Below are 14,931 nucleotides of genomic sequence, written 5' to 3'. Positions count from 1 at the left end.
GAAAAAGTGGGAATTCGAACCCTTCACCTCCTCCATCCTAACGATAAGGATGACCACCAGAGCATCTCCTAGTATATGAAAATGCAATCACTACAAGACGCACTGTAAAGGTGTATTCAACTTTAAAAAGACAACTGTGTTTGATTACATATGCCTACTTTTTTCTCAATTTAGCTTAACAAACGGTGGGAGATGAGAGCTCCCATTGAACCAAAGTAGTTGTGCCTTCAGAGTATAGAACCATTAGTCGCTCTGAATAGTTTTGATTAAAAATGCAGTCCTTAATCTAAGTTTCTAAATATGCAGGCGAGGACTGCCGTCGTGAAGGATGAGAGATTACGCGAAAAAATAAAATAAAAAAGAGGGATCTATGGTGGTGGGAAGCAACATGAGACAATAGCGATGTTGATCCTAAAGAGGTTACTTGAATTTGTGAAAATGTTTGTGAGGCTGAATAGAAATGGTAGAGGACGCATTTAGGGAATGATAAGATCCTGACTGGTGCTTAGGACCATTGTGATCGGGATTACCTTATGCTATATGTCTTCATGAATTCCTGTTTCTCCAAAGAAATGCACCCTGCCTTGGTGATTGTCAATGAATGAACACATTTCATAATTCATGTCAAGTCGATGCAAAGTCTTTGCAGTCAAACATTTGTATTATAAGGGTAAACCGAGATGTTCATGTGTATAGGAGGCCGTAGCTCATTGTCCAAAAAATTCTCAGATTTACCACAATTTGAGGTAAATGTGTCATAAGTGTACCTAGGAGTAAGTGTAACACGAATATACTAGTTTGAGAGTTTTTTATGAAAATATAGCATGTGCATACCAATTTGAGGTTTTTCGTGGTAATAAATCTTTTTTAAAAATATTTAAACTTTGACTAGTTGTCCAAAGTTACTCTAGACTAGACTAAAGCCACGTTAGATCCACGTCAGCTCCATTCACCTGTTGTTATCTACGCAAGCCACCACGTAGGGACGGAATTGTAAAGGTAGCTATTTTTGGGTCACCAGTACAAGTTTGGAAAAATTGATAACACGAAAAATTGAGGCATCGGTGTCACGCCGGGTAAAATTTAGGCTCTTTAATGGAATTTTCTCAAGCCCAGTGAGCTTCGGTGTCCACACAAACGGACACGTCCAAATTTTAATGAGTAGTGAACTTTGATGAAGGTACCGATATCCATTGCCATCAGGAGCTCTCACATTCGTGCGTCAATGCCCCAACGACGTTAACTCCTCGCCCGTTTGAGTCTTTTGCCACACCTTCGTTTCTCTATATCTCCGTGCAGAGCTCACGGCTTATGTCGATGGAAGTCGCGGCCGCCGTTGATTCACTCCAACGGAGGTAGCTAGCCTCGTACGGCCATAGATACGTGGTCACGTGAGGCAAGCCACCTCCATGACCGCGGCGTCGGAGCTCCACTCGGGTTGATTTGCTTGATTTTTGGAGCATCAGAGTGAGACAACCCTCAGCCCTGCTTAAAAAAATAAATAAACAGATTAACTTCCTCGCCACGAGGGCAATTGGGTATTTTCGCAGCAGCAAAAAGAGGCATGCAGTCATGCACTTGATGATCTAAAGATTCCAGAAAATCACAGAAAGCAAACTCCACAGATACAAGATTATTACAATTCAAAAACATAAAAAAGATCGAGAGCGAAATTCTTTTTAATATTTTATTTTAGTCACCGAAGCTGCTCAATTGCTCCTCCCATCTCCTCAGAATCGCACTAATTCATTTGCCCCGCCAATTTTGTACTTCTGTTTCTAAACGCGTAACGATGGTGGAGAGAAAAAGAGAAGAATTGGGTTGGGAGTCGTGGTTGCAACAAACCACGGAAGGCGGTTTTCTGGTGATTTTCTGGGGAAGTAGAAGCACCTCCCCAGGAAGTTAGTAGAACTATGTCTATGCGTAGGGGCTGGGGCTCACGCTGCAGCTGAAGTGATTAGAAGAGCGTTTAAATTGAGGTGAAGAATCAGGACCGGATTGGATCTTTTCTTCTATAATCATAAGGCGTATCCCGGCGTGCTGTCAATTTATTGTCTAGTTCTGTTCTCTGCGCCTAACTTGTTGAACGGAATTACATGTTGGATATTTTAACTGTGAAGTAGCTTATGGAATTGAGGGAATCGGATGGTACGAAAATTTCCAAACCAGAAATAATGCTATAATTTTCTTTATCTCGTTACCACAACAATGGATCTGATCATTTCTATGACGTGGTTGAATCATAACAAAGAACCTGGTAAAAGGTGCTTTCTTTTTCAATGACCAAATGAGGAAAAACTAGTTTATGCACCAGAGTTAAACGAGGCTCTAAGCAACCCAGGGGTTAGATTAGGTTAGACTAGACCATCAATTGATAGAAATGTGAGTGCAGATTAGTCCCACAACATATCTTATTTCCTCGGACTCTCATATGTAAATAATCTCATGTTTGAAATATCTATTTGAATTTATCTTGTATTTTAGTCCACTCATCACTACGTACTTAATCCCTCACACACTTCAGACTGATTCTTAAGTAGAGTCCAAAACCGCATTAGTTAAGTAGATGGAAAAGAGAAAACCCCCGAACCTGTCCACTTGCCCATTGTGCTTGTTATGACATTAACTAATGTCGAGCTAAATAAGAAAAAAACGACCCAAATCATTAATTCCAAATGAATAGAAGTGGAGCAGTATCTTAAAGCATCACTTCACAGTTAGAAGAATTCCTCTTGGTTCATGCATCTCTGGTGACGATTTCAAGATTGAATTTTATTCGACTCCGCTTTGAGTCCACCGACATTTCCTAGTCTTCGGCAATGTCGGGCACTGTAGGTGCCTTGCGTCTGATTACCAATGTCCAAAACTGTCTCGTTATGACTCTGATGATCAAACTAAGAGAACCTAAAAAAAATTTGTAGAAGGGAAAAAAAAAAGAAGAGGAAAACTACTCAAAGTGGAGGTCATCATACTTGTTAGATGATGTTGCTGAAGCCCGATTTTCCATCGGCAAGTTGACTCCAAGGTCAAAATGCACTCTAACCATTAAAGAGAAATTTCTCGAGCTGTAGGAATGCTTGCCAAACCCTCTTTTTTTCTCCAATTGTTACGGAGCATTTCAAAACTACACACGACTCTACTAAACTTGAGCTACCCTTGAATCTAGTCATTTGGTCTACATGTTTGAATTTGACAGAGGGAGTTCGCAAGCGATGGTATTTGTGGTGCGGCCAGCAACGCCGTGATGCTCTAAGTACAACGTAAACATCGCAAAGCTATAGTATTGTCCTTGATTCAATATACAAACTAGGAAGAAGATATATGCAAGTGCGTATAAAACAATGAATGGCATTTTGTTAAGTTGACTATAAAAAGGGTCTTTTTAATAATAATAAAAAGGCGTAAAAACAACACCACATTTTTTTGGAAACTAAATTTAATGAACATAGCATTTTCCCTTTTTAAATTCATTTTTTCGACACATCACTTACAACCTCTGTACTAATGCGTGATATATATATATATATATATAGATAGATGTTTGGGCGCGCATTGTCCGCTTAGGAGAAAAACTTATATCAACGGTTGATTTCTGAAACTCTTCAGCTCACTAAAGGTTAATATCTATACTTTTTAGGAATTACAATCGTTTTTTTCCCAAAATATCTTCAATTAGTTATTTTGTAAATATTCATATCAATAGAAAAATGCGTAAATTAATAATTCTACTTTATCTATCATGCATTTCAACTTTAAAGTTTGAGTCTTTTCAATCTTATCAGTTATAAACAATCTGACAAAAAAGAACATATTCTGAAATAGTTTTATCTTTACCCGTATGCATGTATAATTTCTTTCGTATTATATGAATAATATCTTTCTATTCATTACTAATTTAAATATTTCGTAATAAGGGAATTTTGCAATATCTTTTAAATATTAATTTTTGCATAAACGTGACGCGGATATAGAAAGGAATCTTTTTATTTCTTATAAAGATTATGTATCAGTACACTCAAAAGTATTGACTAGAAAGAAAGGAGAGGAACCAAAAAAAAACCTATATTTTATGGAAAAAGAAGTAATACTTATATAAGCTTTGAGTAATAGTACTTTTGATCACTCAATTTCATAATATAAGCTTAGATATTTTTCTATATCTCTAATCATATAAATAGTTAAACTAAAAATATAAGTTTTTGGTACTCGGAGATATTGCATTCGAGACAATGGTGAACTGCATTCTTTTATAAAAAAAAATGATGTGACATTCTTAATTCTACTCCAAATTCTAGGGCATCAATTTCTTTTCTAGTTTATTTTCTAATGTAGTACTTCACACAACATATTCTTTGTTCATTATTAAGACTATAACATGCTAGTATTTGTACCACACCAGCAATTGCACATTGAATTTTTCATTCTCCCTTAAAATCTGAATTTGACTCATCATACTCATGCATTACATATAAAAGTCTGGCTTTGAACAAAGTTTGCAAAAGACTTGAACTTCAGCATTATACCCTTCCAAACAAGTACATTAAAAAAAAGGGAAAATGGCACAAATGATTCATGCACTTTGGTCCAGTATGCAATGTGGTCTCTGAATTTTTAATTTGTTCAATATGATCCCTGAACTTTAACCAAATGTGCAATGTGGTCCATAAACTTTTAATTTGTTCAATGTTGTCTCTGAACTTTTGGTATATGTTCGATAAAGTCCCTAAACTATATGAAAATATTCAATGTAGTCTTTAATCTTTAATTAATGCAATGACTACATTGAATATTTTCATGTAGTTTAGAGATCACATTGAACATATACCAAAAGTTCAAAGACCACATTGCACATTGGACCAACGTTCATGGATTATTTATGTCATTATCCCTTAAGAAGACCTTACCTTAAAATTGGTAACCGGGCCACGCCACCCACAACAGAGCACGGACTTGCCCCTCTTGGGCCTTGGCCTAAGCCTAGCACGACCCCCCACAATGAGGGGTCGTACTGGGCCAGGCTGTTAGCAGCAAGGGGCTGTTCCAATACCTAGCCCCGTGATCGTAGTCGGAACAAAAATGAAGATAGCAAAATAAGATATCAACGATAGGAAAAGAAATTCCTCGTGGTACAAGAAAAGTAGGGGCAAAACAGGAAGGAGCAAATGATGAATAATTTCTTGCCAATGAAATGCATCCTCATGTTTTCTTTTTTTTTTTTCCTCGTCTCGTAGGGCTTCTTTTCTTTGACTAAAAAGCTCGCGGAAAGCACGACCCGTCTTCTTTTTCTTTGCTTTATTTCTTTTCATTATCACTTTGCTTTTTAACAAGATTTTCCCAATTTCACCGTGATTGACGGCCGAGGTCGCAAAGAAATGGTTTTATGCTACTAGTCATGAAATCGATGGGTCAATCATTTTGATAGTTGATTGATAAATGATTTTCTTTTTCCCAGCCAGCGTCATTTGATAAATGATTCCAAACCACAAATTTAATATTTTCGAGAGGATTTTCAATGCGAATTTGTAAAATAAGGTGCTTGTCACCGTTTCATGTTACAGATTTTACTTAATAAGCACCTTTTATTTTAATTGCTAGCAATATGTGGAATTTTTTTTCAATTGAGATGTGCACTTTTACAAAGTAAGCACTCGCTCTCCATTATTTGAAGTTGGATAAATAAGTCCTGGTTATTTACGAGTAATGTTAATGAATATACTAAAATTGATATAAAAGGGGTATGGCCAAATTATAATTGAACCTTTAGCAAGTAAGCAAACAGATTTATGAAAATAGATATTATACAAGTGTGAAAATCCCGAGAGATCTCATTTTTTTTAAAATCATCATTTGTGGAAAAAGTGAATTGTCCGGATCTCTTCAGCATAATATTCTAGAGAATCTTGAACTTTCCGCTTGCTATAAAAATAAATATTAACCACTATAATTCCCCGCTCCATTTGATTGGCTTGCGATTAATTGATCGTCCCATCTTTGCAATTCATTTCAAATCCGGTTTGATCCTGGTTGTTCATTCAATTTGGAGTCTTATCCACTAAACCAACTATTTTTTTACCTACTAAAAGCCAATACTTAGGGGTCCCTCATCACTCATTTGTCGCAAACGGATGCTAAAGGTAGGTCCAATTTTTAGTCCCAACTAGATTAAGCATAATGCATCATCTATAATTTTGTCCAACTGATATAGACATTGAGGTTGATTGGCATTGATAGTGTGAAAAGAAAGGGAACTTAATGGAGAGATCATTTGCTCAAAAGTCCATTCGAAATATCAACTAGTGATAACATAGTCGCACAAAAACCAAGATAAGAATTAAAATAAAGGCGGTTCAGTAGACCACCTACCTAAGACCCACACCATACAACCACGGGTCTCCCTAAACTTTCAACTTTATTACGGAGAATATTAACTTCCGATTTTGTATTAAGATGTCATGGGATCTTGATGTTCTTTAAAATGTCCTCAATTTTCAATTTTATCAAGTTAATTTAGATATTGTAGGAGGATTTCCGTATCCTAAATTTGACTAATAAGTTCGATAGATCAATTCAGAGTTTTTATTTTGGCCACTTGTCTAACGTATACCATAGAAGCACTCGCCTTTTATTTTTCGTTTTATTTCTTTTGATTGCTCCTGCAACGACGGTAAGCGCATGGTTACTGTTCCCGGTCGATGAACTGCCGATGTATATGTAGCTTGACAAGCTTGAATTATTGGTGCTATTCTGATTGCCAACAGGCTCAATTAGATAAACTTAGACAATGAGTTCTTCTAATGAACACTAGCAAGACCTTTTTTTTCTTTAGCAATAAGGGACAGTGCTAATGCCTGGGCCTGTGACTGCAGTCAAAACAAAAGTAAAGATGGTAAAACAAGATTTCAATGTCGGATTTCTCGTGAATATAACTATGAAAAGGAATTCCTCGGGAAAAGAAGGGGCAAAATAGGAAGGAGCAATAGTGAATAATTTCTTGCCACCGAAATGCATCCTCGCGCTGTTTTTTTCTGCATTGTGGGCTTCTTTGGACTAAAGTCCTGCCGACAACGCAAAGGCGCACGCTAATAAAGCATTGGTGGGTTTTCTTTTCCACAATAGCATGACCCATGTTCCTTTTACTTTTCTTTATTGCTTTATTTCTTTTCATCATTATCACTTTACTCTTTTAACAAGATTTTCCACGGATTCTCTCGGGCCCGTTTCACCGTGGATGACGGTTGATGTACCCAAGAAATGGTTTTGTGCTACTAGTCATCAGACAAGGGGGTTAATTATTTTGATAATTGATTGATAGATGTTTCTTCTTGCCAGCATTTGATAACTAATGTTTTTTCGACCAGCAGCATTTGATAAATGATTTCATATCACAATTTCAATATTTTCAAGTGGGTTTTCCATGAGAATTTGTTGAATAACATGATGTAGATTTTACTCGGTGATGCCTTTTATTTTAATTGCTAGCAATATGTAGATTTTTTTTTTTGGATTTTGATAAATAAATTGTGCACTTTTGCTCCGTAAGCACTCTCCCTCTCTATCTTTTGAAGTTTGAGAATAAGTCCAAGTTATTTGCAAGCCATATTAATAAGCGTACTAAAATCGATATATTAAGTGATTTGATCAAATCATAACTTAACATTTAGCAAGCGCATAAATAGATTTATGAAAATAGATACTATACAAGCGGGAAAATTTGAATAGCTTTCATTTTCTTTTTTAAAAAATCATTTTTGTAAAAAGTGAATTTTCTGGATTTCTTTAGCCTAATATTCTAGAGGATCTTGAACTTTTGCTTTTAAGAATATCCTAAACTTTCAACTTTATCAAGGAGAATTTCTAGTTTTGTATTAAGATGTCATGGAAAATTAATTTTCTTTGAAAATGTCCCGAATTTTCAATTTTATCAAATTAATTTAGATATTGCAGCAAGATGTCTATTCCATAGATTTGAAAATAAGCTTAATAGATAATTTCGGAGTTTCCACCTTGGCCCCGTCCGACGTACACCATAACAGCACTTGTCTTTTATTTTTGGTTTTAGGGAAAATTCCTAATAAGGGCTTGAAATATTCTCATTTTCTCAAATAAAAGTTTGAAGTGGACATTATTTCAAATAAGAGACTGAAATGGCCATGGCATCTATAAATAAGAACTTGACCTCGCCGGCCGGTTAAATATTCCAACCGATTAAGGGCATTTTCATCCAAAAATAATTTTAATTACTTCGATAGTTGATTGATAGGCATCCACCATTCAATAAATGATTTTTTTTTTTTGCCAGCATCATTTGGTAAGTGGGGCATCCGAACTTTTTTCATGTCTGAATTGTTTCTCAAAGAAAAGATCAAGTGAGATTAATGGAGGGGAGGCAATGCTTGGTTTATTCATCATTGGGTTGATCATAATCCGGACCGTGAAAAGCTTATGATAGTGTACGTGCCAGCGCTTTACAAGCGACTTTGGTTGGCTAAAGAATGGTTGATAGAAGCTGATTTTAGTAGCTGCAGCTTATGTTGGTTGTCGTCAAGTCAGTATTGTGAAACTTTAGTTGCGAAGTGGCTATTTTCTATCGTGAAACGCGGAATTAGTTATCACAAAATTGATTTAGAAACTTAGAAAAATACTTCCAAACAAACACCATCTATTCAGAAAAGCTTTGATCTTTAGATAGTCTAGCTAATCATGTCGTCAATCAATAGAAAAGTTGATACCGTCTAATTTAACTAAATGGAAAGTTCGAAAGTGTCGTATGAACATAGTTTTGCCTGGCATCAAAATAGAATCATTAGATTAAAAATTGCATGAGATTGGTCGATATGATTTGGGTTAATACAATGAAAAATCACAAACTGATACACTTACGATAAATTTACCCCCAAACTAATTTTTTTATCACAAAAAACCCCAAACTGGTATATCTATGACAATTTTACCCTCTGTTAAATTTTACTGTCAAATTTCTAAGTTGAATGACACATGACAGCTAACGGGTGTACCAGTTTAGGGTTTTACCATCACATGTGTACCAGTTTATGATTTTTTGTGGTATTAATCCAATTTGATGGAGGGTAAATTTATCACAAATGTATCAGTTTTGGGTTTTTTGTAGTCAAAAAATTAGTTTTGGGTAAATTTGTCACAGGTATTACAGTTTGGGGGTTTTCGTGGTCAAAAAATTAGTTTGGGGTAAATTTATCACAGACATACCAGTTTGAAATTTTTTGTGGTATTAACCCATATGATTTCAATGCGGAGGACACCGACAATCTAAACCTAAGTAAACCATGCCTCGTTTTAACGTGTGAAAGAAGACTGAAACATCACGGGACTAGAGTGGCAAAGTCAAAGTCTACGAAGACTTAGACTGCGAACAGTCCACGAACCAACTTGCTCGAGATGGAATCACACCAGCGATTCATTTTATTTGGCACTTCGTGCCTCACAGTCAGACTTCCACAAACGTAGAGATTTCATCAAAAGATTAAAAAAAATGTCACTAGATCACTCTGTAAAATCCAACACTGATTCATTTGTTCTCTCATTCACCTGCAAAAATTACACGACAACAAATCGATCTCCAATTCTCATGTTCATCGATAATTTCGTCTTATGATTTCCTCCGATCAAATACCATCATATGAATCGAAAATCATATAACAACAAACTCTTAGGGTGCAATTGTCTCGCTGAAAATTTTATTGTCGCGGGAAAAGGTTTTTAGGAAATTCAATTTCAGAGAAAGTAAATCAGAAAAATTTGATTATGGTGGAAACAAGTTGAAAAAAATTGATTTTATCGTAATTGGTAATATGTGAATCCACTAAATGCAGCTTGTGTCGTTAGAAGAAAAATGTAATGACTAAGAAACTGGAATCGATATCGTCTTCGTTTATTCTATAATCCATCAAAATAACAATAATTACAAAGAAATTAGGATAGAAATCAGGGAAAACGATTTCTTATTGGCAAGTCATTTTCTCTAAGCTTGTTACTTTTAGCCCATGGTAAACATTTTCCATTATCGAATAATTTTACGTAATTCAAACAATAGAAAGTACGGAAATTTTTTTTCAGAAAAATGATTTTTCATCAAATAAACTGACGCTAAGTTAAATAAAGGAGGAAGAACGTGAGGGACAATTCCATCTTTTTTTTTTCTTTTTTTGGGAAAGTATTACCCTTCGGAACAAAATTGCACAAGTTTTTGCAAGCTAACGTCGTTGATAAATCCAGACCAAGAAAAAAAGGAAGAAGTCATCAATAAATGTCAGATTTGTATGACGATAGACCACATAATTGATACCAATAAAGAGATTCAAAGTGAAGAATCATATCCCTTCATATTCTATCCTGTCCCGAAAAGGAGAAGAACAAAAGTGAAATGCTAAAAAGAAGGTGGACAAATGTGAAGGTCTCGAGCGCGTAGTGAAAAAGGACAAAAGCAAAGCAAGAATATATTCCCTTCCACTTTTCTTAAAAGTTATTGAAAAAAATGCTTATTGAGAAGTACCTGACTGCTTGTTCAATGTCGATCACCAGGAAATTAAATCATGAAAATGATGGGTGCTCAAACAAGTGAAACACGGATCATCGGAACCTATGGGACGGGTGGCATCAAAAAGATGACTATTGCCAAAGTCATTTACTATCAGCTTTCGTGCAATTACAAGAATTGTTGCTTTCTTCTGGATGTCCAAGCCCCTGCTGCGACTGAAGTCAGAACAAAAGCCAAGATGGTAAAACAGGATATCAAGGACCATTTCTCGTGAATATAAAACTATGAAAAGGAATTCCTCGGGACAAGAAGGGGCAAAACAGGATGGAGAAATAGTGAATGATTTCTTGCCACCGAAATGCATCCTCCTGTTCTTTTTTTTTTCCTCTTTTCTTTTTGCCTTGCGGGCTTCTTTCCACTAAAGTCCTGCCGACAAAGCAAAGGCGCACGCTAAAAAGCATTGGTGGGTCTTCTTTTCCACAATAGCATATGACCCGTCTCTTACTTTTCTTTGCTTTATTGCTTTATATCTTTTCATTATTATCACTTTGCTCTTTTAATAAGATTTTCCTCGGATTCTGTCGGGCCATTTCGCCGTGAATGACGGTTGAGGTCCCCAGTGGGTTAATTACTTCGAAAGTTGATTGATCGGCGATCACCATTTGATAGGTGATTTCTTTTTTTGGGCCGGCAGGATCTGATAAATGATTTCATAACACGAATTCAATTATTTCTGGGGATTTGCAATGATAATTCGTAAAATAACATGTGTTCACCATTTTACATGACGGGTTTTACTTAATGGCATCTTAATTACAATTGCTAGCAATATGTGGTTGTTTTTTTTTTCATCAATGTTGTTAAAAAAAGATGTGCACTTTTACTCAATAAGCACAAGCTCTTCGTCATTTGAAGGTTAACAAAATAAATCCGGGTTATTTGCAAGTAATGTTAATAAGTATACTGAAATTGATATATTAAGGCTGCGCATGACAACTTACCAAACAGTGTTTGATTCTGTTCTTTTGTTCCCAGAATCAGTTTGGGAACAGAAATGCGTTTGTTTAATTTTTTGATTCTGGGCACAATTTTGTCAAAAATTGTTCCCAGAATCAGTTTTGGAGCAGAATCAAGAATCAAAAAAAAGTAGCTTCTTGATTCTGGGAACAATTTTGAGAATCAATTTTCTTTTCTTCTTCCTTTTCTTGGTTTTTAATTTAGCTTCTAATGTCCGGCCCGAGGACCGCCCTCGCCGGATCTGACGAGAATAAAATATTTTAATAAAAAATATTATTAATAAAAAATATTTTACCGGCCATGGCCGGCGACCAGGCCATGGCCATAAAAAAGAAAAATATATATTTTTAATAAAAAAAATTATTAATAAAAAAAATATTTTACCTGCCATGGCCGGTGACCAGGCCATGGCAAAAAAAGAAAAAATATATATTTTTAATAAAAATATTTTAATAAAAAATATTATTAATAAAAAAAATATTTTACCGGCCATGGCCAGCGACCAGGCCATGGCCAAAAAAAATAAAAATGTATATTTTAATAAAAAAAAATTATTAATAAAAAAAATATTTTACAGGCCATGGCCGGCGATCAGGCCATGGCCAAAAAAAAGAAAAAAATATATTTTTAATAAAAATATTTTAATAAAAAAATATTTTACCAGCCATGGCCGACGACCAGGTCATGGCAAAAAAAATAAAAATATATATTTTTAATAAAAATATTTTAATAAAAAATATTTTACCGGCCATGGCCCAAAAAAAAGAAAAAAATACTTTTAATAAAAATATTATTAATAAAAAAATATTTTACCGGTCATGGCCGACGAGCAGGCTATGGCCAAGAAGGAGGAAAAGAAAAAAAGAAAAGAAAAAAAGAAAGAAATATTGAAATATTTAAAAATATTATTAATAAAAAGAAATTTTGTGGCGTTACCAAACGCATTTCTATTCTTTTTCTATTCCAGGGATGGAATTTTGGGCCGTTAACAAACACCTTAAAATGCTCATAATCAATTCCGGACACAGAATCAAAAAGAATCATTTCTGAGCAGAATCTGTTCCCGGGCACAGAATCATTGTCATGCGCAGCCTAAGTGATATTGATCAAATCATTTTAGCAAGTGAATGAATGGATTTATGAAAATAGATACTATACAAGTGCGAAAATACAAACGGTTCTCATTTTCTTTTAAAGAAGGTTTAATTGGAAAAACTGAATTTTTCAGATCTAGAGAATCTCGAACTTTCCAAATTGCTATTAAAAATGTCTTGAACTTTCGACTTTATCACGGAGAATATAAATTTTTAGTTTTGTATTAAGTTGACATGAAATCTTAAGTCCTGACCTTTCAATTGTATCAAGTTAATTTAGATATTGCAGTAAGATTGTTATACCGTAGATTTGACGAATAAGTTCAGTAGATAATTTCAGAGTTTCTACCTTGGCCCCTTGTCTAACGAATGCCATCACAGCACTGGTCTTTTACTTCTTGGTTTTATTTCTTTTCATTGCTCCTACAACGACTATAGGCGCGGGCTTACTGGGGAAATAGCCAATTCCCCTAGTTTCTAGGATCATTGGTGCCCCTCGTTCAAGATTTTTTTGTGGCCCATAGGAACTGTAACAGTCTGAATTTTCAATCCTTTTCCCGGGATTTAAGAAATGAATATTTTGGCCAATGCACTTATAGTGAGATCTCACCCGGGACCCGCGCATTCTCGAGATGCTAACCTTAGGGGTAGGGCCGTTACGGGATTGAGTTCGCACGACCAAAGAACTCGACCTGGGTTCAATCTTCGACCATATGGATTGACGAGGGAATGTTTTGAGCCAACCGAGACCAGTCTACTTGATTGATCGTGTCCGAAGGGAACTAGCGACAGACCCTCGCAATTATATGACAACCGAGGTCGTCCCGGGTGGAGTAAACTTAAACGTGATTTGACTTAGTGTCGGTCACGGATCGAGAGCGCGTAATTCCAGAGAGCCACCCGTTAGCCAGAGATAAGCTAAAATCGCGATTGTTCAATTTTAGTCATTTCTTGGAATTCGGGCCCGGGAATCGAGAATTTTGAAAGTGACAATTTTGAGCGGCCGATGACGTTTTTGGCTTGGCCAACCTTGGGGTCACCCATTTCTGCAAAAAAATGGATTTCGGTCCGGGACCCGGAAAATGACGATTTTGCCCCTCTGGTCACCGATGGCGATTCTGAAGTCGTTTGAGGTTATTTTTCGAGGCTAGTGTCATTTTGGGGTGGCCACGTGCATTTAGAGTTGTTTCGGTCAAAAATTGGAATTTTGGCTCGGAAGTGAAAAATAATATTATTTTATTCCCAGGACTTTGTAGTCAGTTTTCGAGGACTTAAAAAGTGAATTTCGCGATTCCGACGCCATATTATGTTGGCCACGCACATATGGAACGCGTATGTGCGAAAATTGGAATTTTGACCCGAGACCGAAAAATTACCAAAATGCCCTTGGACCCATTTTTGGTAATTCCGAATTTTGGATTTAATTAGGGGACTAACCAAGGTGAGTTAGGGCTAAACCAGGTCTGGTCAGCTTGGGTTAGTGGCAAAGGACCATTTTACCCCTAAATTATTGGATGAGAAGGAAAGATAGCCATTGGATCAAGGGCAAAATTGTCCAATTGGCCTAGATTGAGACACATGGATTCCACTCACACCAAACTTTGACTCATTTGACCAGACTATTCTCTCTCTCGTGAAGACCATTCAGCCATTTCCCCCAAAATTTTCTCTCTTTTCCCGTTTCCATTTCTGCAGTTTACGTTTCTGCTCAAACCGGTACTGTTCACGCTGGAACAGTACCAGCCGGAGCTGCTGGCCGCCCACCAGCCGTCGCCACAGCACCCTTGGACCTCCCTCTCACCTGTTCAGCCACCACAGCCCCGGTTTCAGTCCAGAACAGCCTTCTCTCTCTCTTTTTCTCTCTTCCCGTTCTGCAAACAGTACCGCCGGAGCTTCGCCGGAGCTCCGATCGCCGTTCCGTCGACACCCAGCCGTCCAGCACGTCCATACGTCGCCGCCCAGCACCGTCCGTACAGTGTCCGTACGGTTACTGTTCACCGTCCGTACGGATCACTGTTCACGCCGTCCGTACGTCGCCGGCGACGCTGCTCCCGCTGCTGCCGCTGTCCCGGCCCGTTCCAGCCCCGTTCTGTCTCGCCTTTTTGGGTAAGTGTCTCCCCCAAAAACTACCTAGGAGCTCGGGTATTTCTAGACTCGTTTAGGACCCGGTTTAGGCGATTTTGTGACTGTTTTACGGGCTGTTCTGGACTGATTTGAGTGACTGATTATTTGGTGGTTGCGGACTGATTAGGCGAAGAATTTTGAGGTTTAGGGAGCTTGGATTAGGGCTGTGATGTTGAGGTTTGA

General features: G+C 36.8%; 1 protein-coding gene across 1 annotated transcript in view; it reads left to right on the top strand.

Annotated features, from left to right (window-relative positions):
* Window positions 1–14,931, top strand: part of LOC115682848 (disease resistance protein L6-like) — a 53,908-nt gene that overhangs the window by 19,776 nt on the left and 19,201 nt on the right. The gene's annotated exons all lie outside the window — the stretch shown is intronic.

This window comes from Syzygium oleosum, unplaced genomic scaffold (genome assembly GCF_021117445.2).
Source record: "Syzygium oleosum isolate NSW1041296 unplaced genomic scaffold, Sole_v2.1 Sole_v2.01, whole genome shotgun sequence".
NCBI classification, from domain to species: domain Eukaryota; kingdom Viridiplantae; phylum Streptophyta; class Magnoliopsida; order Myrtales; family Myrtaceae; genus Syzygium; species Syzygium oleosum.
This window is presented reverse-complemented; position numbering and strand designations above follow the sequence as displayed.